The 25,695-nt window shown below is 38.9% G+C and overlaps 1 long non-coding RNA gene across 1 annotated transcript in view; it reads right to left on the bottom strand.

Moving 5' to 3' along the window:
- Positions 1-221: 221 nt before the first annotated feature.
- LOC140106698 (uncharacterized) overlaps positions 222-25,695 on the bottom strand; it is a 41,596-nt gene continuing 16,122 nt past the window's right edge. Inside the window, exons 2-3 of the long non-coding RNA XR_011850841.1 lie at positions 756-807; positions 222-376 (exon numbers count right to left, since the gene is read on the bottom strand). This is a non-coding gene — a long non-coding RNA (uncharacterized lncRNA). The remainder of the gene's footprint in view (positions 377-755; positions 808-25,695) is intronic.

Genomic DNA, 25,695 nt, shown 5'->3' with positions numbered 1-25,695 from the left:
TCTCTGTAATGAAGTATTATACTTATATATGTCCATGTCCCCTACGATTTGCAAAGCACTACGGAATTTGATGGTGCTATATAAATAAAGATTATTATTATTTATTATTATTAATGTTGGAATTAATAATAGAAACAGCAACCAAGGTAGAAAATAACCATACTCCTTCCATATTTAAACATTTGTTTAGCTTTTTATCATGAATACATTCATCCTGTGTGTTTTTGTTAATTAGTGCCTTAGGACATTAGAAAAATTACAGCCTTTGATTTTAATCAAAACAATAATAATAGATTTTAACTACAAGTAATTATAATAAGCGATCAGTGATTGTTTATGGTAACACCTTCCTTGTCCATCAAAAAGTCCTTTTCATCTAGAAAGTACAAAACAAGACTGTTAAAAACAAAACCGCATTAAATGATGTCTTCAAATGCCATGTGATTGGCAATGACTGTTTCTTTTAGATAAGACTTAAAAAAAAAAGTAATCAGCATCCTAAAAACCAGAGTTTACATTCACTTCCAATATTTCAATTAAAACATAACTGATGCAAGTTAATGGAATTTTAATAGTTTCAATTAAAATGGGTGTTTAGAGATGCAGTATTTTCATAAATATTTGAAATTTAGAGCTAAACCATCATACTATGATAACAAGGTGTCAATAAACTAATATTCGTACAACTTGCAAGCATTTTGTTATACAAAGTATAATGTACCTCTAATGGAAGGAATATACAAAGTATAATATACCTCTAATGGAAGGAATATGGCCATGTGGTGAAGGCTCCATGTGGATATTGTCCTAAAGAATGATAAGAAAAAAAGTTTTATACCGTGTTAGCCAGTTGAAGAAATTCTAACCCCCAAACCTTTAGGAATATTTTGATCAGGAGCTCCCTACCAACAAACATACAAAAAGAGACTTTCCCCTGCAATGTCAGGAGTTCTCTGATTTTGACCACAGACAAGATACAGATCCCCAACACACAGCAGGAATATGACATCTCATGGTCCACTTCTAATGTGATCTAACTGTTTATGTGCACAAAATGTCCTGTGCGCGGCCTTTATGTTGGAGAGACAGGACAAAAACTTAAAGCCTGGATGAGGTCTCATTGCCACGCAATAAAATATTAGCAAAAACATCTACCTATGGCCAAATACTTCTGCAGTCCTGGTCGTAACACCCTGGATATGGAGGTTATAGTATTAAAGGGCAATTTCCAGTTACCAATTGAAAGACAAATTTCGGAATACAAGTGTATTACCCTCTTTGACACCCTTTACAGAGAACTCAATTTATCAAAGAGATTATTACACTTCAACATGTAATAAATGTTATCCTGAGATAGTGGGTCAGAGACTCGGAGTCATTAACTTGGAGGCAATAAACCATCACACTGCCCAAGTCATCTGATTAAGGAAGTCTTGCCTCAACTTTTTTATTGCTATTTTTGTTGCTCCTTTTGTTTACATTTTGTTACATTACTTCTCTGTTCATTGTGTATAAAATCGGTGTCTCTTCAAAAAGCCGGTTATATCATGACTGATGAAGGGACCTAAGTCGTCTTGAAAGCTTACTTGTTACACCTTTATACATTTCAGTTAGCTAGATAAAGGTATCACACACAGTCGCAAAAAGGTTACTTTATTTGACCTAGGCAACAGGAAAGAATGATAACTAATGTTAAGCAGGTTGGAACCCAAATGTTGGGGTGTGTATTGAGCTATGCGAATTTGTGCCCAAAACCTGGACACTGAGTGAAGTTCTTGTCAGGATCCGACTTAACCCCACTACTAATAACATCTGCAATCGGTGCTGGCACTGATCATGGGCATTATCTTTTTAAATGTCCACTAATGTGGGGCACGCGCCCTACATTCATCTAAATCCCACTGGCAGCTTTGCCAGCTGCATTTAAACAGATAACATGGGCAATCGTTGCTGACAAAGATTTTGGGCTTACTGGCTCAGGACCGATACTCAGACCTGGAAAGGATTCAAACCTTTCAAACATACCTTTGAGGAGTTGCATTAAATTAAAATATATTATATAACATTTGCAATCTGATGCAAACATAAAATATGACATAAAAGAAATAATGTGAAGTTGTAACTTCTTGCCAATTTAACCTGAACTACTATTGGATCTGTGAATCCTAAAACCAATTAAAGGGAATCTGTCACACCTTTTGCCCCCCCCCAAAAAAAAAAAAAACATATATCACCACTGCAGTGTAGGTATAAGAATACATATGTCTGCTACATCCCTTATAAATGTAATTTTTATGATTATGCTAATTAGGCAGATGTGTTTGGAGGGAGGCATTACCAGAGCATCTCCAGGTGTTGGCTTCATCACATAATCCATCCTATGATGCAATATTAATATGGTGCAATTGTACTTTTTCACAGCGGACCCAAACTTAATAGGATCTGCTCATCCTTAGTGATAACACAAATTTTAATCATAGAAACCAATAAACTAGTCCATGCCTAGCACAGTAAAGGCATGTTTAACAAAACTGTAAATAGGTGAGTAAATTTAAAGTTTACAACAGAAGAACTATAAACATTGCTTTCTGGACAATAAAGTTCAACCAACATAAATAAATCTGCACCTCACTTGCTATATTTCAAGCTGAAGGTAATTTGCTATAATGATATTAAATTAGACAAGCACACTTGAAAGGAAGGATTTAGATGAGGTTTTTCCTTAGCCTTGTCACGACTCTGGCAGTTTACCAGTAGAGAAAAAAAAATCTAAATCAACTTGCACAAATGAAACTCTCTAAAATATTGAAAAGATGTGAGGATGCCATTTTTGCCACAGGGAATTTACTTTTAATCTCCTAGTGCTTTTAAATGCTGATATGAACTCTATTACGGCTAAAAATTATTTTTTTTTTTATGTTGCCATCCACAAAATAAACTTGATATAGTGAAATAGTTTGCTTATAAAATACTACGATGTGATGGAATTCTAGCCATAAAAAGAAATACAGCAATGTAAGAAGCTGCATTAAAAATATCTTAAAAGATCTTTATTTAATTTCTGCTGGAAGCAAATACATTTAACGGAAGTCTCCAAAAAGTATGATTATTATAGTTGTGATTGTCTATGTACAAATGCAAACCAAGTTTGTCTTTGCAGGCCTGGGGCAGTGGTAGCACACTGTCAACATCAAATCAGACTACCTATCGAATGTTCTTGATAGATTTGGCTTTTGACCAGGGTTCATTAGGTGGGCCCAGCTTTTATATGCTTACCCTGAGGCTAGATTACAGATTAGCAGCAACGTTACAGAGAGTTTTGTGATATACTGAGGAACAAGGCAAGGTTGTCTCCTCTCCTATTTGTAATTGCAATCAAACCTCCTATATTTATCATTAGAAAAAAATAAATATTTAAAAGCGTTTCCTCATGCAAATAAAGGAGGAGCTCATGGCAGTGTTGCAGGATTTCAAGAAATATTCTGGACTGAAAGTCAATTGGTCCAAGTCAGTCCTCTGAGGAAGCGCTAAGTCCTAGCGCGAAACGCGTTATTCCAATTTTTTATTGTAAGAACCTTTCATTGTTTTATCGCCATTTATGGCTTAAATAAAAAAAGCCTTTTTTTAAGGAAAAGCTTCCGAGTAAGTCAGCGCCTGTCTCATGTCCCAAAACTTGAGGAGAACATCATTTGCTACTTTATTTTTCACTCCCCACCTTCAAAAATCTATAACGTTTTTATTTTTCCATGTAAAGAGCTGTGAGATGGCTTGTTTTCTGCATAACAAATTGCACTTCATAGTGACAGTATTTAATATTCCATGCCGCGTACTGGGAAGCGGGAAAAAAATTCCAAGTGCAGTGAAATTGGTGCAAAAACGCATTTGTGACATTTTTTGTGGGCTTGGATTCTACAGCTTTCACGGTGCGCCCACAATGACATGTCTAAAAACCAGCAAATACACTGGGATAAGTGTAAGTTTGAAAATACAAATCCTTTATTTATTCCATCTTAATAAAACCAACAGCAGCATTACACCAGATAGAATGGATCCAAAGAAATTCCTCATTTCAAGTCATACGACTTTTAATTATAGAAGGAGTTAAAGTACCTTTAATTATAAAGAACCACTGGTGACATTATTAGAACCTTTATTTGAACCTTTACATATTCAATCCTTTATGGAGTCAGTGTGATATGGTGCATTTGAAATTTCCTTCCTACATTTATTTTTCCATATATAATGATTATATACTTGATTAAGTGCAGTTAAACACTACATCACCTCCATTATCCTATGTCTGCATCTATCACGCATGTATTTATGTTAAAAAGCCGTAGTGACATGATAATACTGTTATAATTAAGGCAATCATAAAGAGAATGATGTTCACTAGTCATCTTAAATTATCAGTGTTTGTTAGGACAATATAAAAATTTGGATAATTGTATTTCTTGCTAATTAAATTTGAATTAATTATTTATACACAATTACAGAACACTTATATATGTACGAATCGCCTGGTCGGCACAGTCTGCTTGTTCAAACACTGCAAAATGTAATGTAACTTACTTAAATAACATTTTGCCTGTTTAACTTTCCTCCTAATTAATTTAGAACACAGCAATTTTTACATGCTAAATATTAGAATAATATGAAGACAAAATGCCGATTTATAACATTTTGGTTTAAAATGAATCAATTATCCCAATGCTTTAGAGGAAAATGTCTATTGTCATTGATTACTGTAATCACATTGGTTGCTAATAGTTTGTTATTACTGTAAAATGCCATTTTTACAGCATTGGTTTCCCATTTGTAACAAAGTTGCTGATAATATTTCTTGTAAATAAAATAAACTTTCAGAATGAAAATCTTATCAAATCTTCAACATTTTAGGTCCAGATTCCAGTGCAATTTAGAAATGAGCTAGAATAATTAAAGGGGTATTCTCGTCTGGGCACTTACATCCACATTCATTAATCTGCCATATATCAACATTTCTTCTATTAGATGTCATTAAAAATTAACCTGGGTGAAGATAATTTCTCATAAATGTAGTCATATGGTCCCTTAGAAACAAGACTGTGTCCCTGGATACGGCCACCTCTGCTGGAGTGATTGCACAAAGAAACAAAAGGTTTTGTATATGAAATGTCCGGGAGTTACTGCAGGTCCCACAGCCGTCCTGTAATACTGAACGCTGAATCCAGGTGGTCAGGCAGGACTCAATAGCGCATGTCTGGCCACTTCTGCCGAAATGTGAGGTGGTTGCATCCGAGGAAGCTATCTGGTTTGATTGCTGGATTGCTGGAGTTTGCATGCTGGAGTGATTGCACAAAGAAACAAAAGGTTTTGTATATGAAATGTCTGGCGGTTACTGCAGGTCCCACATCCATCCTGTGGCAAGAAATGCTGAAGCCAGGAGGTCAGGCAGGACTTAATAGCGCATGTCTGGCCACTGCTGCCAAATGGTTGTATCTGAGGAAGCTATCTGGTTTTTAATGGACAACGCCGCAACATCTATGAGAAATTAACTTCACACGGGAACATTTTTTTAATAACATCCAATTGAAAAAATGTTTACATATGGTAAATGAATTAAATTAAATTTATAGATGGGAATACCCCTTTAAATATGATAATAATTATAAAATAAAATGATACATAATAACTAATACATTATAAAGTTTAGTTTAAACCAGTAATTTCATTATTTTTTGTATTTTTCATGGACGTCACAGGAAATCCCGAGTCGTTAAGGTTTTGTACTTACTTACACTGGTAATGTTTCTTATTAATGACTAACCACTAAAATGAATATAATGTGAAATGTATCAAGAGATGCACTAGGATTCTTGATAGTATAAAATATTTGCACCTTTTTGGCGGTGAGGCTTTTTGAGGTATAGTAGCTATACAGTGTACCAAGTGTACCAGACTTAGCTTTAGTGCATTTCTCAGGTGGGACATTTCATTAAGTTTCTAATGTGTCTCAAATTCAAATCACATCCACCGTCCCTTCAAAAAACACTAATTTCTTTACACCATTCTTTACAACTTTTTTGTGTGACTTTGATACACTTTGCACAAGTTTCAAAAAGTTGTACCAAACTTTGCAAGCATCCATTTTTGGGAGGATCGGCAATCCCCAATTATGTTATTGGGAACAACAAACCCCCATTGATTTGAATGCTGCCCGCAACTTTTCTGGCAGAATTTAAACAGTTTACACCCATGATCAATTCCAGAAGCCATCATGGGTGGAACCTGGGCCCCAACAGTATTTTGAAGTTTGGGTCCGTTCAAACTCAGCTAGACCCCAGCTTAACTGATTCCGCTCATCCCTCTTTACAAGTGAAAAATATTATTCCTGAATAATGCCTTGTAATTAGAGATGCAAGTTACTTGAGTCGAACTTTTCATGATGCTCGAGTGCTCGTTTCGAATAACGTAGACCATTGAAGTCAATGGGAGACTCAAGCATTTTTCAAGGGGACTAAGGGGACCAATAAAATGTGTCATTTTATTGAGAAATAAGGAAGTCAGTCCTGTTTCTTGTTTTTTTTTTTATTCAATGGAATATTCGTGGAACTTCAAAAAGGAGAATGACCCGTGTTCACTGAAGAACACATTGCAGATGTTTCCGTACATCTGCTAACTTATCAGAAGACACGAGTGCAGAACGGTGTTCTTCATAATAGTATGTGAAGAACAATATGTGTGAAGATTCTTCACACATATTGTTCTTCACATACTATTGTGAAGAACACCTTTCTGCACTAATGTCTTCTGATAAGTTAGCAGATGTAAGGAAAAATCGGCAATGTGTTCTTCACTATGTTCACAGTGTTCTTCACTGTGTTCGTCACTGTTTGATGTGAAATTCAATCTGGTATACAATCTGTATGTTATAATTATAATTATAAGTATGCTACAATTTACTTTTTACCAGCATATTTTAAAACGTTGTTATGCAAAGCCTATTAAAGTCCAGTGACTGAAGATCTGTGGAGGAAAATGCAAAAGGCAACCATCTTTACATCAAGCATGACTTACAAGAAGCCTAAAGACACAATGTGGGATATACCAAGCCAGTATTTCTATTCCAAAGGGAACAGATGCCCAACTGTGGACAGCACTGTCTTTTTGTTTTTACATCTCAGCACAGTGAAGAGAATTGGTTTGGCTAAGTGAGAGACTCACAGAAAAGAAACTACTTATAGAGATTTTACCTTTAGTGGTCAACTTTGCAAGCATACAGGGATACTTAAAGGAAATATACAAATACATTTCCAAAAGTCAGATAAGGAAAACTTTAACTCAATGCTACCTTGAAATCCAGTCCCCTTTTTCATCAAGCATGACTAACAAGAAGCCGAGTGGTATAATAGCGCAACCAGTATACCAAAAGGAATTGGTTCCCAAATGTGCACAGTGCTATTTTGATCTTTTTGCATCTAATCAACACAGTGTAGGGAACTACAGGCAGTCCCCGGGTTACGTACAAGATAGGTTCTTTAGGTTTGTTCTTAAGTTGAGTTTGTATGTAAGTCGGAATTGTATACTTTATTATTGTAACCCCAGTCAAAAGTTTTTTGGTCTCTGTGACAATTGGATTTTAAAAATGTTGCATTGTCATAAGAACCCGGATTAACAATAAATCTTAATTACAGACACCTGTGATAACTGTTATAGCTGATTATTGTAGCCTAGGACTAAAGTACAGTAAATTACCAAAATCCAGAGGTCTGTTTGTAACTAGGGGTTGTATGTAAGTCAGGTGTTCTTAAGTAGGGGACCGCCTGTAGTTTGCATTTCCTTCCACAATTCCCATTGGAATATTTGCAGCCTTTAAATCTCAGTATAATAAGGAGTTGTGTTTCTTTTTCACCCTGTTACTCATGTGCCATGAATCTTATAGAGCCTTATGTTTATAATCCCTAATTCTGAGTGTGATATTAGGAATCAAAAGGTGTTTTTGAACATTTTTTTTACTCATAATAGGATTAACAATATGAATATTTGGGTGGATTTCCCTTAACCGCTTAGCAACCAGACTCTTTTTTGTATTTTTCTGTCAGTTTTTGGCTACCCACCTTCAAAAATCCAAAACTTTATTTTTCCATTTACAGAGTGGTGTAAAGGCTTGTTTTCAGCATTACAAATTGTACTTCCATAGTGTCAGCATTTAATATTGCATTGCATGTACTTGAAAGTGAGAAAAAAATCCCATATGTGCTGAAATTGATTAAAAAACATTTGCAACTTTTCCTTGTGGTCTTACAATTTTCAATGTGCGTTCCAAATGACCGCTTTTCTTTTATTCTTTGGTTCGTATGATCATGTGGATACCAAATTTACATAGGTTTTAATAGATTTAAAGAAAATGAAAACCTTGTGTACAAAAAAAAAAAAATCCTATTCTGGGGCCCATAACTTTTTGAATCTGAATTTACAGAACAGGCTGATTGACAGGTACAGGAGTCCGAGGACATCAAGGGTGGCAGGGATAAAATGCAAGATGGTAATAAAATGTTTCCAAAAATCTAAGGTGTTTTCCCTTTAAAAATATTTTTTTTTCATTTTAATTATTACTCATACAATATACAATATACAATTACCGTACACAGCCTTTACTGTAAGATAATCATTATTAATTCCCTGAACAGAATAAGATTAAAGAGAGAATCAATATCACATATGTCATGGGAAGTGACCCTTTAACACCTTATAAACTACTTATATTTTAATAAATAATTGCCAATGTTATAGGAAAACACTAAGCCAAGTATAATAATTAGTAATGACCGCACTTGAACTGTATATGGATAATACAAAGGTTTGGGGAAATGATCACATAATGCCATTGAATTACAGTATATTATGCAAAGAATTGTAAAGTCTAGAATTTGATGCTATACCTAGAATTATTTAGCGGTGTCATTGTTATTACTATTGTTACCTTTACCACTTGCTTTAGTGAGTGTGTAGCAAGCATAAAATTTAGAAATATTTCTGATAATTCATCTCCAAAATATTTTTTTTGTATTCCCTTATTTTAGCTCATCTAGGTTGAAATATTAATATTATTGTTATAATTAGCAGGATTTGATTGGATAACAAAAGTACTATTAGTATTAGCAATAAGTTTAAACAATAGGACAGCAAATATTTACATAGACGTAGCTGGACAGATATGCAAACACTAACTCCTCCAGAGTTCTATACCACAAGGATACCCTATTACCAAACATTGCAAATTATGGCAAAGTATTTGGCACAATGAAAGTATTTTGGAAACTGTTTTGTTCAATTTATATATTATATAATTTATCTACTTATTTCAGTTTTCTTTCCTTTCTAAAAACTCAAGAAGGTGGTCCTATCAGTGATTGACAGCTCTCTCTGAACATGAACACTGATGCCACCAAATCCATAACTTCTCAACATATAAGATATAAATCAATAAATTGCAAGGTATACAGAATCTCACCCAAAGATCAGACAACATTTGTCAATGGGGCTCATTTACTAAGGGTTGGAGATTGCACTTTCGTTTGTCAGTTTCGATTTGTCAGGCTTTGCGGTAACGCCAATCACGGGTGTTATCCCGGTGATCGCTGCTAGCAAAGCTCCCCATGACGTCATCTTCGAGGCGTTCTTGTTTTAACCCTTTCATTACAATGTGCTACCAGCACATAGTAATGAATGAGGAGGAAAATCCCCATATACTGCCATACTGTAGTTTGGCACTATATGATAGGATCGATCAGACGACCTAGGGTTAAAGTACCCTAGGGAGTCTGAAAAATAAAAAAAAGTTTAACATAACCAGATTATGTATCACCGCATCTGAAAATGCTCGATCTATAAAAATATAATAACATTTTTTCACTGCATTTAACCCTGTAAAGGAAAATACAGCCCAAATTCAAAAATGGCACTTTTTTGCCATTTTGAAAAATCTAAAAAAATCTATAAAAAGTGATTAAAAGGTTGTACAGGCCTAAAAATTATATAATTGAAAACATCATCAAAAGTCGCAAAAATGACACCCCCCACAGCTCTGTACAACAAAGTATAAAAAGGTTATTAGCGCCAGAAATGGCAAAATAAGTAAAAAAAATTGTACAGGAGGTTTTAATTTTTGTAAATGTATGAAAACATTATAAAACCTATACAAATTTGGTATCCCCGTAATTGTACTGACCCAAATAATAAAGTAGACATGTCATTTGGGGCGCACAGTGAAATCCGTAAAATCCAAACCCACAAGAAAAAGGTGCATATGCCTTTTTTCACCATTTTGACTGCATTTGGCATTATTTTCCTGCTTTCCAGTAAACGACATGGAATATTCAATACCATCACTATGAAGTGCAATTCGTTACGCAGCAAACAAGCCATCACAGAGCTCTTTATGTGTAAAAATTAAAAAGTTATAGATTGAAAAATGAAATGGAAAAAACAAAAAAGGTCCTTAACCGGTTAAACTCATCCGTGAAGCCAGAGCTCTGCGCATGCACACTAGCTCCGGCTTTGGTGCCAAGATCGCGCAGCTGATGGCCAATATTCTGTGCATGTACAGAAATCCGGCTTCGCACGCAGCTCCTTGTAGCTGAAGATGTCTTGGTAGGAAGATCAAAGAGGTTACTGGGGAGTTCAGTAGCTCAGCTCCAGCTACTCCTTACCCCAGTAGCCTCTTTAGAAAATTTGCATATTACCTTTATTAAAGATTAGAAAATGGGAGTAAAGGATTAGTACTAAAAAAGGCTATCCTTACATACGTTAGATGCACCTACCACCAGATGTACCTTAATAGGTAGATCTTTAGCGGTAGGTTTTCTTTAAAATGTTCAGATATATTATCATTATTTTAGGTAATATTTACCATGGAAGCATTATCTTCATTCTTGTAACCATCGTAATTATTCATTAATAAACCATACACATACACATGCAACATTCATTTACCTTCTACTTACTTGAAAATTAACCTCTCTAAGGCCTCTTAAATTGAATTTTAATTTGGTTGTCATTATTACTTACTTTGGATAAGTGCTTCAAGCACCAGAATACTTGAAATCCAGGCTTCAACCGCATAAACTGATTACAAACATATTAATTCTGAATACCACTTCAACTTTATTTACTAATAAGAAACAAATATGTTTACGGTTGATAACAAATTCAATAAATTAACCAAATTAAATATTCATCCGAGATATTTTTGTAAAGCCATTCTCATAATAATTGACCAACTTACAGGACATTTGGCATTATAAGTCACAGCTTACTTTGGCCATAAAGATGCAGAGTGTGTATGTTATCTTGCAGATTCTATCATAGCAATAGTTTGCATGTAGATTACAATAATACCCTCATTATTTACTGATGATTTTGAACTATGTAACTGCAGTATAATATCTGAAAAGTTCATCAAATCCCTGAACCTGATATTGTTTTACTGAACATCTGTAATCTTGGAAAAATGATGTGTTTTGTATTAAACATCAAAGCAATAAGTTTAACCGGTACCAAACAGGACTGCTGAACAAGACTGATGGTATTTTTTCAGAGCAAAATTAGACCAGACTTAAGTCATATTATAACCTTAGAGGGGTTGTTCTCTTAAAGCACATTACAGCAAAGAGCAAGTTGATCTAACCAGAGTTTCTGATCCACATGGACACAAGCTATGTATGTGTGAGTGAGTGGGTTATGTATAGGAGTGGTCAACTACTCTAAATTTTGTATATTGCATTTTTAAGAACTCCAGCCCAACTCCAGGGAGATGGCAAGATATGAGGATGAGGTCACACATGTGACGTTTACAAATGCTTTTTTAAACGCATTGCAAAACAAGTTTATTGAGAGCATTTTTCTACATTGCTGGAAGTGTAAGCAGCTGTGAAAATGTTATTACAGCTGCTTAATTTTTCAGCAGTGAAGAAAATGCATCACAAACGCCACATTTAACTACAACCCTAAAATTACTAAACCTAGAAATCACAATTGACTTAAACATATGTAATTGGGCCACAAAACAAATTATTTAAACAAGCTGAATGTACAAGTAACCAATACATTTCAATAAACTGTGCAATAAAGTTTAAATAAAAAAAATAGGAGCAGCCCAAACATTTGGGGGTCATTTACTAAGGGCCCGATTTGCGGTTTCCCGACGTGTTACCCGAATATTTCCGATTTGCGCCGATTTTCCCTGTATTGCCCTGGGATTTTGGCGCACGCAATCGGATTGTAGCGCATCAGCGCTGGCATGCATGCGACGGAAATCGGGGGCGTGGCCGAACGAAAACCCGACGGATTCAGAAAAGCCGCCGCATTTTTTTAAAAAAAGTGTCACGGGACTCGCGCTTACTTTCACCAGGAATAGGCCGGTGAACTTCAGTGCATTCCGGCGGGCCTCGGTGGACTTCAGTGCAGCAGCGACACCTGGTGGACGTCGGAGGAACTGCCTTAGTGAATCCCGGCCGGACCCGAATCCACCGTAGAGAACGCGTTGCTGGATCGCGAATGGCCCGGGTAAGTAAATCTGCCCCTTAGTGTGCAGCAGGTTTATGTGCAAAATTTCAAACATTTAAAGCATGTGAACTAATTCTAATTTTCATGTCTAAACACTCCATGTCCTGCCATACGCAGTGAAATGCCTTTGTGTGGCAAGTAACTGTGCAGCTGGACTGTAATCGTGAACACAATCCATGTCTGCACCTGCCTACAACCAGGTGCAGATTTGCACCAGAAAAGTCATGAAAAAATTAGACAAATGTCGCACAAAACATATGGAAAGTAAAGATACATAAAGGCACACTAGCAGAAGGTACTTCAAAAAACTTCAAAAAGTTTTACAAAATCTTAGTGACAGGATTGTGATGTGCAGGGCTCAGTATATTGCCCCCACTGCTTTGTAAATTGATAAACCCATACACACTATAGCATTAACAATCCGCATAGACTGTAAGCTCTTGTGTCACCCCCTCATCCTCATAGACTGTGAGCTCTTGTGAACAGGTCCATCACTCCTATTGTTTCATATGACTGTTTGCACTATGTAATTTAAAATTATATTTGTATGTAATTTGAGGATGCCATATGCATAAACATTATTATTATCAATTATTATTATTATGCTAAAATAAATATTATCTGAAATGTGACCTCTATTGTTGTGCCTTTGCCTTCTCTTCAATAAATTTCTGTTGGGGTTAAATAGTGGCTGGTTAAAGTTGCTTGTAATGGGTACCATTTAATGCTTGACTGGCCACTTTAGGCTGGGGATCTAACACATATAAAAAAAACCTTTGCCATACAGTTAATCTTTTGCCTATAGTGTATGAGTGTGTATATCTGTAGACTACTAATGTGTGAACTGAGCCTTCAAAGAGGACCTATAACCACTTCGCACATATGTAGATTAGCATACCACCCCATAGGGGCTGTTACACAGATTCAGGGGGACTTTGAATTTTCCTTCTAGCCCCTTCGGTTGCGGAGATAACTTTCAAAGCTTCTGACCATTGTAATCTGTGTTTGGTCAGAGAGGAGGAGCTGGGGCTGGAGGCGTGTGTTATGCTAATCTTCTCTCATACTGTCCAATTAGAGGCAGGCAATGTCAGAGAGCTTTTATGAATGTGAGTTTTTTTCTATGTTCATCTAAAAGCTGTGTTCACACATATTCCACTAATATTCTGTTGACATTGCATATAAAGAATCACGTTTCACCAGATTCGCTGGTGGTGGCGTTTGTGTCACGGTTACATTTATGCGCTGTTTGCACCACGGTTATGCAATGTTTGCATAACCGTGTGCCGTTTCTGTCACGGTTATGCTTAACCGGCGTTGGCGTCACAGTTACACTTAAGTTGACATGTGTTTGCTTTCGCGTCATGTTTACTCTTCTGCTGTGTTTGCGTGTCATTTATATTTACGCAGCACTTGCATCAAGGTTTCACTTATGCGCCTTTTGCGGCACGGTTCCACTTACGTGGCGTGTGTCACAGTTCCGCTTACACACCGCTTGCGGCAAGTTTACACTTAAGCAGCACTTGCATCACGATTACGCTTACGTGGCGCTTACGCCAGGGTTACATGGCGCTTGCATCATGGTTACACTATCGCGCAGTTTGCTCTACGTTTCTGATTATGCAGTGATCGCGACACTTTTACTATTGCGCAGTGTTTGTGCTTTAGCTACGTTTGTGCTTACGTGGCGTTTGCATCACATTATGCTTACGCACCAGCACGGTTACACTTACACGCCATTTGCGTTACACTTAGACGCCGTCATGTTTGCAGCATTTTTACGCTTAAGAGGCATTGCGTTATGATTGCGCTCACACGACATTTATGTCACATTTACGCACCGCATGCGTTACACCGCATGCAAACTTGCATCACAGTTCTGTTCATGTGCCGTTTTCATCATAGTAAAGCTACACTGTGTTTGTGTCACATTTACACTTTGCTACATTTGCGGCACGCTTACGCAGCATTTGCAGCACATTTATACCTACAGCCCGTTTGCATAGCATTTATGTTTATGTGGCTTTTGCACCGCTTTTACTCTTTTGCAGCGTTTACATATACACTTATGCAGTGCTTGAGGTGCGTTTACGCATCCGTAGATTTTCGAAGTTTAAATGGAAAATGTACGTATGTGTAAACGCATTTCAAGCACTGCATAAGCGTAAACGTGCCACAAATGGTGCGTATGCATAAACTCAATGTAAATGTGAGACAAACGCCACAAAGGCAGAAGCAAATGCCATGTAACCGGAATTGCAATGCATATGCCTCTAGCCCCATCTCCAGCTCCTCCTCTCTGACCAAACACAAATTATAATGGTCAGATCTCGGGACTAATAACTCCGCAACCGTGGGGGCTAGAAGGAAAATTCAAAGTGCCAGTGAATCTGTGTAGCAGCCCCTGCAGAATTGTATCATAATCTCTATATAAGTGAGGTAGTGAAAGGTCCTCTTTAAAGCCCTGCAGTACCTTTTGTTATGCTTAAATGTATTGTGAAAAGTAGACAGAACTTTTGTTAGGTAGGAAATCAAGTTAATGGGCCACATTTATTAAATCATTTGCGCCAGTTTTCTGTCTGACTTTGCACTGAAAAGAACATGCAAACTTCTTGCACATGTATTTATAAAGTATCTGCGCCAGTTTTTTGGCACGGTTGCATTATGTCCGGCAAAACAGAAAAATGTGCACCTAAACGGGCAAGTAACTGCATAGTTGGGGTACTAGAGATAATTACATTTATAATTATTAATATGGTATTAATATGCAATGCTATCTTTAATATTATTATATAGGGCACATATGCATGACAGCTACTTTTTACGATAAGATTTACAAATATTAGTTTTTGAATCACGTATCCTTTCTATTTTAAAAAAAATCATTTTAACACTCCATAAGTCAAAAAGACTGCGCTAAAGAAATGGCTATTATTTACAAAACTGTTTATTCAACATAAACTATTTATGAATAGCTGCATTTGTCTTAGAAAATAAACAAAAGTCCTGCTGATTTCATAGTTTTCCTTTTCTATTTTTATGGCCAATAGGCATTGCATATCCATGTCTGACAGTGGACACTGCGTTTACTTTATTTCCATCGAAAACCAATTTAAATGCAAATTATTGTTGTTATTAATCTAATGACCCAAGATACATGGTAAATGGTGTTGGGTCAGATGAAGGACATCTCTGTGTTCTGTGCCCATTAACATTCACAATTACCACTTTATCTAAAATTACAATTCAGGCAACAGAAATAAAGTTAAATAAAGGAGAAGTCAAATATTCATATTATGCAAAAAATGCGCTGTTTATGTATATATTTAGCTTGATGTACCATGGTCAACTTTCCTAGTAGAAAATAAAGTGGGCTTTTAGAAAAGGGCTTTCTGCCAATTAATTTTATGGATCTGCCTCTAACATTTGTATTCTTTTTTGACAATGTTGAAAAGCCTAGTCTGTGGGTGGCACAAATGAAAATTCAAACAATGTCAGGAGGAAAGAACATTTGGTAAGTTCACAAGTAGTTCCCCAGCTTGATTCAATTATAATGTGAAACATCTTTCAACATCATGTGTACCCTAAAGTGTTTCTTTGCAGGCATTGAAATCAAAAGTAATACAACTAGTGAAGTGTGACTCGTGGATACAGCTCGCTCCAATCTTTTCACTTTGCAAAATGTGTGGTTTTTTCTGGTTTAGATCTCATAATAGCAGCTGTGCTGAGTTTTCTCAGAAGTATAATAAAATACAAGCAAAATATAGATTTTTTTTTTACATTAGAACTTTTAGTGCTGTGTGAATGAATAACGTCTGGGGTGACAGGTTAAATGTTGAATATTCTACTTATTGCTATCAATTAAGCAGGTTAAATGCAGCTCAAACAGCATGAAATTGGAACCTTGTTTGCATTTTCTAGACTAAAGATGAATATCTGTTACAAAATAATATATGATGTCGTACTATAGCAGAGCTGAACCTTTCATTTGACATATCTTATCAAAATGCTAAATCTAATTGTATAAATTTGCTTTCATATCATAGAAAACTACAGGCGGTCCCCTACTTAATAACACTCGACTTACATACGACCCCTAGTTACAAATGGATTTTGGTAATTTATTGTACTTTAGTCCTAGGCTACAATGATCAGCTATAACAGTTATCACAGGTCTCTGTAATGAAGCTTTAGTGTTAATCCTGATTCTTATGACAACCCAACATTTTTAAAATCCAATTGTCACAGAGACCAAAAAAGTTCTGTCTGGGATTACTGTGATAAAATATACATTTCCGACTTACATACAAATTCAACTTAACCACAGACCCTATCTTGTATGTAACCCAGGGACTGCCTATTTTCCATAACTATGACTTGCTAATCTTGGACCTCCTCAAGCATCCAAACTACAGCCCTTTTTCATAGATTAAATAGCCTTCACATTTCATTTCTGTTAGTCATAAAAACTTTACTATATCTTACTTGGTCTATGCTCTTCATTAAGAATCAAGAAAGTTTCACTATGGGAATCAAGGGTCTACCAAAATTGCACCTTCTGTCACTTTGGCTTTGTAAGAGGTAAACTAAGGATGGAATTAATATTCATAAAATGGTTTTACAATGCCCGTATGGCTGCATAGATATAAAGTAGCCAATCTCAACTGACCGATCCTCCAACCTTCTGGTCTCTACACTGTCTGTAGTGCATTGCATTTCCTTGCTCTACACCAGTGGTTCTCAATAGAGATGAGCGAGCACTAAAATGCTCGGGTACTCGTTATTCGAGACAAACTTTTCCCGATGCTCGAGTGCTCGTCTCGAATAACGAGCCCCATTGAAGTCAATGGGAGACTCGAGCATTTTTCAAGGGGACCAAGGCTCTGCACAGGGAAGCTTGGCCAAACACCTGGGAACCTCAGAAAAGGATGGAAACACCACGGAAATGGACAGGAAACAGCAGGGGCAGCATGCATGGATGCCTCTGAGGCTGCTTAATCGCACCATTATGCCAAAATTATGGGCAACAGCATGGCCATGACAGAGTGACAGAATGAAGCTAGATAGCATCTAAAACATCCAATAATTGACCCTGACACTATAGGGGACTTCATGCAGAGGCAGTGGCAGCAGCGGCAGACTAGAGAGTGGCATGGCGACATACCCTAAATGGACTCAGGCTTCAAACCAATGGGTGGCAGAGAGGAACCAAAGGAGGTGAGCAAGAAGCGCTCAAATAATATCGGTACATGATAAAAGTTTGCCAGTATATTTTGTGGATTACACAGCAGGGTGGCGACAAAGTTAACATGGAAGCCAAGAAAACAACCCAAAATTCTGCCTGACACAGCTCGTTTGATAAGGGGACCATGTATGGAGGCAGTGAACTAGTAGTAGATTAAAGGTGCTGCAGTTAAAACTATGTTAGTTGGATCTTGGCATGGAGCTGGCGCGCCGCTGCCAGGCGAGCTTTCGCCAATCCAAGCCCCTGTCTCTAGGCTACTCCCCAAACAGCACTTCTAAGAACCTTTTGTATAAGATCAAGTGTAATAGCGTTCTTATAAGTTTAGGATATGGCGGGTGAGGGGAATGGAAACAGATGCGCAAGAAGCGCTGAAATAATATTGGTAAATTATAAAAGTTTGCCAGTATATTTTGTGGATTACACATGTGAAAGCAAATTATTAATTGTGAATACAATATTGCCAATTATACTACTTCAGCAGTTGTCCAGTGACCTTCAGATGTAAATAGACATGTGTTGTCACTGTGAGATACAGCTACTGGCTCGGACATTCCTACCTTGCTTTAACACATTTTGCTAGACAAACAAGGGAATGTGTGTGGAATGCTACACTTAGCCTGTTAGGGGGAGAAACCATGAGATTCCTATAAATAAAGAAGTCTGAAAGACAGGGCTAAGAGACCCTTTTGAACACCTGCTACGTGTGTGCTTCTTGTGTCTCTTCCCGGCCGGTCACTCTCTCTGCTGTCCCCTTTAAGAGAGGATATAACTTTAATTTGGTGCCCACAGACAATGATAATTATCCTAACTGTAAGGATACCAAAATAATTGCAGTAACATTTCTTGGGGGCCCGTCCGCGATCTCAACAATCCAAGGCAACAATCCACGGAGGACAGTGGTTAACAGGACAACAGGGAATCGCACAACTACACCGGTGAGTAAGACCATTGATTCTTACTGTGCCTTTCCCCCTTGTATTAGCTACTGTCCAGGTATTGTTTTCTTGCTGATTTTGTGGGATTATTGAACTCCATTGTCTGTGGGTTTGTGTGTATGTATAACTACTAGGAAAGCTGACTACATGAGTGAGTGAGTGACGTGTGATTGAGATAAGGGAGCGCTTGAATTGTGATCTCAAGAAACACACCCCTGAAAAGATTCTTTACTCACTTCCATGCAGTACGTTCGGGCGCAGTGAGTCTAGTGACTTTTCATGTGTGTTGAGATCAGAAGGCAAGTTGATCCTTGTAGAAGTGACAGAAACCTGTTGATAGTCTCTCTTCCCCTGTGTTGAGAGTAAAGGGAAAAGACACAGGTTTTCTGCCCCATGAGTCGGGTTAGTTCCCTCGCGGTATCTGGACCGTGACCCATGTGAGGCTCGCCCAGCCGGGGGAAAGAGACTTTGTGTGAAATTGTGAAAGTGATACAGGTTGTTAAGAACTAGCTTTGAGTAGTAATTAGGAAAGTATCTAGGGGCCATTCTAGTTTAGAAATATAAAGTTGAGTAATCCTACATTTGTTAAGTAACTCATTGATGTTGTTTAAGGCCATTCTGCATGGAGCCTAGCAGATTCTGGTGGTAGTTTAACCAGCTGCGGTATACAAGTTGATGCTAGACGCTTGATCCGGTGGAAATCAGGTTGGCTGTGAAGGTAGGGTGCAGATTGGTTTCGCTACACCCGGTGATAGTTACTGATTTTTTCAGGTGAGGGATCACGTTACGGCCTGCGATATCAGAAGTCTGATCCACTTCTTTTGTTTAATTACTGTAGTTGCGCCTGTAAGGTCAGGTGCGGACTGGTAGTATGGGAATATCGGGGTCTAAAGCTAATGCAGGAAAGACCACAGGAGAGTGGGGAGCTACGGCAGCAGAAATAGTTATTAGACAATGTGGGGAGAAGGCAGTTAAAGATTTAGTAAAAATAACCAAAAAGGCTCAGATGCCTCCAAATGGATGCCTGAGCTTAAAACTTTGGGAGGATTTTCTTAGGACAGAAGGCCCCTGGATAGAAAAGCATGGAGTGAGAGATCAGGTAGAAGCGTGGGTTAAAGTTTGTAAGCAAGTTCAGGAAATTGGGTATACAGAGAGACTAGTTGAGACGAAAGGTCAGCAAGTGTTCTATTATAATCTCCAAGAAGATGAGGAACACACAGCTGCTGGGATTGTTGGGAGACAGATGGTACACCTAGCTCCAACCCCCCAGCAAGTGGAGGTCTCTAGTTCACTACCCTCACCCCCCCTTACTCCAGCTCCTATTACATCTCAAATTCCATCTGCTCCCACACCTAACCTGTATCCTGAAATACCTATGAGTCAGCCTAGTATGATAACCCTAGATAGCGTTAGTGATACTGCAACCTCTGTGACCCCTGTGTCCCTTCCACCTCCTTATATAGATACACCACATAGAAGGACAGCCTTAAAAATAGGCAGATGTAGGGGTTGTTATCAAGTTAAGTACTTGAGATTTGATCACCATTGTGTACAATGTGGGTTTGGACACATGTTACAGCAAATAGGGAACAGATCAGGAGAAATTAGTGGGAATGTTGTATCTGCCCTAGAATCTTCTGTACCAGTGACTCCAGTCACTGGATACCCAGTGGTTATACAAACTACAATGGGTCCACAGGGGGCTACTTCCCAAACTACTTGGTTTCGTCCATGGTCCCCTTCTGAACAAATTACCATTGCAGGATCACTCCCAGATCCTAGCAAAGACCCTATGGGCTTTTTTCGGAAATTACATACCTTGTGCGCTACTTTCAAATGCACTTGGGCAGATCTGTCTGGTCTTATATCTGCAGCTAGAGGCACTCCCTTCCTTAGGCAGATTGAACAATTTAAGGAAGAGCAGGAAGGGACAGTGATAGATGATGAGTTTTCAGGTCAAGAGTTTCTAAATGTACTCCAAAGATGGGTAAATAAAAAGATTGAGTGTTCAGAATGTTAAGCAAGATTCTGATGAAACAACCCACAACTTTTTTACTAGATTACAGATGGCCTTCACTGATCAAGGTCATGACTTAGATTTACCCAGAGACAAGGGGCTATTTAGGACTTGTTTCATTCATGGGTTACGAAGTACATTAAAGGAAGAACTACTAAAACTTAGACCAGAATGTTTTGAGACTGATGTTAACCAGACACTTTTAGTGGTTAAAGGGATTGAGGAACAGCAACAGAAAAAGTAAAAGCAACCAATGAATATGGTCATGTTAGTGAGGGAACAGGATGAGGGTCAATCACAGAAAAGGAGAAGGAGTTTATATAGACGGGGAGTTTGTTTCAACTGTGGGAAGAAAGGGCATTTTAAAGCAAATTGTCCTGAACCCCCATTACCCGATTCCCAGAGATTTGATAGGCAGGGGGCTGAAAAGACCCCTCCCCTGCAATAGGAAATAGGCAGCCCCTTATCCCCCTCTATCCCTATAGCCGCCCTACAGGTACCCAATGAGACAGGTCCATCTGCTATGATTGATGTTACCATGCCCTGGGGGAGGCACATTAACTGTATAGTGGATACTGGGGCGAGCCGTTCCATATTATCATCAGGGATAGTTCCACCTGAATTCATGACTTCTACTAAGATGCCTGGAACAGGTCTCTCAGGCACTACGGTTACCTTGCAGGAGACTAAACCAATCACAGTGACACTACATGACACGCAGCAGTTAGTGACACAGTTTTTGGTCTCAGACACCTGTCCTGTCAACTTACTGGGAGCGGATGTCCTCTCAGCCATACAGGCAGTTATTCAGTATGGCTCAGATGGACAGATTACAGTTAGCAGCCCACTTAGTGATGATATTCTAAATTCAATGTGTGCAGTTCTTTTTGGTGGTTTGCACCATGATGAGGAAACTGTGGACAGTGAATTATTGGCTGAAGTGCCTACATCCTTCTGGGCAGTTGACAGGATGGATGTCGGTAGAATGCCAGTGACTCCTGTTAAAGTAAAAGTGCTGCCTGGGAGTGCTAAGCCAAAGTTGAAACAATACCCCCTCAGTTTGCCACAAATGCAAAGTTTAGACATTCAGATTCAGCAGTATTTGAAGGCAGGGGTCTTGCGTAAATGTGTTTCCCCATATAACACACCTCTGTTCCCAGTTAAGAAAAAGACGGTCAAAGGTCAACCTGTAACATATAGGATGGTTCATGACCTCAGGGCCCTAAATGACATAACAGAAGCCGACACTCCAGTTGTCCCAAATCCTCATACCTTGCTTTCTCAAATTCCACACACAGCAGTCTGGTTTACTGTGATTGATTTAGCCAATGCTTTCTTCTCAGTACCACTAGATGAGGAGAGTCAGCTGCTTTTTTCCTTTACACACAATTTTGAGCAGCTTTGTTGGACATGTCTTCCACAAGGAGGAAAGAATTCCCCTAATCAGTATAATCAGGCTTTGCATCAAGTCCTCCAAGGGTGGGCTCCTAAACATGACACCACTGTCCTGCTTCAGTATGTTGATGATTTACTACTTTGCTGTGAAACAGCTGATGCTTGCAGGGGAGACTCCATCTCCCTTATGTGCTATTTGGCCCACAATGGTTGCAAGGCTTCAAAGGACAAGCTTCAGTTCTGTTCAAGTAAAGTTGTATTTCTTGGCCATTGCATCACCCAGGGGAAAAAGCATTTGTCACAGGATCGCAGGGATACCATACTTTCTTCCCCTTTACCCAAAAATGCTAAACAACTGAGAACCTTCCTGGGTCTTGTGGGGTACTGTAGAGAGTGGATCCCTTCTGCATCCACATTGATGCAGCCTCTATATGATGCTCTTAGTCGCCAGCCTTTTATGCTTACCCCTGAGGATGAGGATGCCATAACACAGCTTAAGGAAGCTATTGTGTCAGCACCAGCTTTAGGCCTCCCAAATTACAATAAACCATTTTTCTTATTTTGTCATGAGTCTGCTGGACATGCTCAGGGTGTTCTTACCCAGTTGCATGGTGGGAAACATCGACCAGTGGCATACTACTCGGGGAGACTTGATCCTGTCATGAGGGGGTCCCCTTCATGTATCAGGGCGATAGCAGCAACTGCTTTGTTAAAGGACAAGGCTACAGATATTGTTCTTGATTATCACCTGGTCCTGATGGTACCACATGCAGTCAGTGAGATACTTAATCAGACCCATACAAAACACATGTCAGCCTCTCGTCTCACTAAGTATGAAACAAGCCTTCTTACACCTTCCAATCTTACCATTAAACGCTGTACTGTGTTGAACCCTGCTACATTACTTCCTCAGGCTTCAACAAAGGAGGAAGAGGTTATACAGCTACATGAGCAGTGGCAGAAGTTTGACAAAGAATGGGAAAGAGTACAGGCAGAGTCAGACAAGGAAGGCCCCTTTCTGTGGGAGGACAAATTTCCTGAGCATATGATCCCACAGTACTCAGGGGAACAACATGATTGTGCTGAATTGATGCAAATAGAGACACGGACACTTGAGAATGTAACTGAAGATCCATTGCCTAACCCAGATTTTGAGTTTTTTGTAGATGGTTCCAGATACCACCATGATGGGGTCTACAAGACTGGATATGCAATTACCACCCTGACAGAGGTAATAAAGAAAGAACCACTCCCGCCCTCTATGTCAGCGCAAGAGGCGGAGTTGAAGGCACTCACTGAGGCATGTAAGCTGGCAAAAGGTAAAACTGCTAACATTTATACAGATTCACGTTATGCCTTTGGTATTGCGATAGATTATGGCCCTATCTGGAGGAGCAGGGACTTTGTTGGGTCCACGGGGAAACCTATTAAGAATGCCGAAAGTGTGAAAGAACTGTTTGAGGCTCTGACACTTCCCTCGAAGGTAGGTATTATCAAGGTACAGGCACACACTAGAGAAAACACTCCTGAGGCTAAGGGAAATAGAATGGCTGATGAGGCAGCTAAGGCTGCAGCCCTACTCCCTCTCCCACAAAAAGAGGTCCTTAACATAATTGTTGAGGATAAGGGCCCTGTAGATTTGGAAGTGCTGGAAAAGTTTCAGAAACAGGCCCCGCAATCTGAAAAGAAACAGTGGGAAGCCTTAGGAGCAGCACCAGAGGATGGAATTTGGCAATCAGGAAGAAAGTGGTGCCTGCCTAGAACCTTGTTTCCTATGATGGCTCAGTTGGTACATGGAGGGACACATGTGTCCAGAGAGGGAATGTGTGAGACAGTGGCAAAATGGTGGGTGGCCCCGGGATTCAGCAATGCTGCCGCCAGATTTGTGCAAGGCTGTATGATATGTGCCTGCCATAATCCTGGCAAAACTGTGCGTGTTGCAAAAAGGCATATGGTTAGAGCAGCTTATCCATTTCAGCGACTGCAAATTGATTACATTCAACTGCCAAGGGTGGGTAAGTATGAGGATGTTTTGGTCTGTGTAGATCTCTTTTCAGGGTGGCCAGAGGCTTGGCCAGTTGCTAGGGCAACTGCCAAAAATACAGCAAAGAAAATCCTCTCAGAAGTTGTCTGCAGATACGGTGTGCCAGAAACTATTGAGAGTGATAGAGGTACCCACTTTACAGGAGAGGTGCTACAAGAAGTTTTAAAAGCCCTGGGGATAGATCAGGCTTTCCACACTCCCTACAGGCCACAAAGTAGTGGGAAGGTGGAAAGACTTAATGGAACCATCAAGTTAAAAATTCAAAAAGCAATGAGAGAAACTGGGAAATCATGGGTAGAGTGTCTCCCCTTGGCCTTGTATTCTGTACGAACAACTCCTCGTGGAAAGGAGGGATTAAGTCCCTATGAGATTTTGTTCGGACAGGCACCAAGGACAGGGTTATATTTTCCTCAGCAGGCACAATTGAAACACTCCGATTTAACTGCATATGTAGGGGCACTTCAGAAACACCTGACATGTCTGCATAAACGGGTCTTTGATTCTATTCCAGATCCTGACTCAGTGGAAGGCGGGCACTCATTGCAACCAGGTGATTGGGTGTGCATAAAGAGACACGTTCGGAAGGCATTGGATCCCAGATTTGACGGACCATACCTGATCCAGTTAACCACCCCCACATCAGTGAAGCTGGAAGGGAAGTCTTCTTGGATACACGCCAGTCATTGTAAAAAGGTTTTAAACCAGGAGGACCAGTCATGATGAGCCTCCTGGTCTGGTGTTGTGTTATTGTTTGTATAACATGTTTTAACCATGTCCTAAAGGATGAATGGGACAATAAGCTTGTTGGACATCATGTGGCCATAGCAAAAGTAACTAATTTGACAGACTGTTGGATATGCACACACTCACCAATAGCGGCCAAAAGTATGCCCTATCTAGCTATCCCACTGACAGAGGAGGAGCTCCTTAAGTCAGAATGTTGGGAATTAGAATTGTATGATTATAATAAATGGACAGATGTTGGTGTCCCACTCCCAATAGTGGGGCATGTTTTTGATCCTTGGTGGGTGGCCAACCTAACTAAAAGGGATAATTCAAAAATGATGGATTATAGGCAAGGGATCCCAGGGAATTGGAAAAGGGTTGAGGTTCCTGCATTAAAATTAGGAGAAACAACCAGTGGAAAAATTAAAATTAGCTTCCAAAAGGCTCCAGATCCACTGGGTTGTAACATGCCATATTCAAAGGATTGTTTAGGACGATATATACATGATCCAGCTTGGGCATGGGCTTCTAATTTTACAGGTGGGGATAATATAACTTGTGTCCAGAAAGGAGCCATTGATGATCCTGGAACTGAGTATAATCAGAGTGATGGTTCAGCATGTAGAAGGGAAAGATATCATAGCCCCATGGGAAATAAGACAGGTAAACCTTGGTGCCTTTTTGACAATTCCCTGAGGTTAGTAGAACTTGCAGATATGTTGGTGCATTACAGAAGCAGCGCCTTTGAGCTACCCAAAGATGTCTATATTGTGTGTGGTCATAATGC

This window comes from Engystomops pustulosus, chromosome 1, assembly GCF_040894005.1.
Source record: "Engystomops pustulosus chromosome 1, aEngPut4.maternal, whole genome shotgun sequence".
NCBI lineage: Eukaryota > Metazoa > Chordata > Amphibia > Anura > Leptodactylidae > Engystomops > Engystomops pustulosus.
The sequence above is the reverse complement of the archived record's forward strand: the minus strand, read 5'-3'. Positions and strand labels throughout refer to the sequence as shown.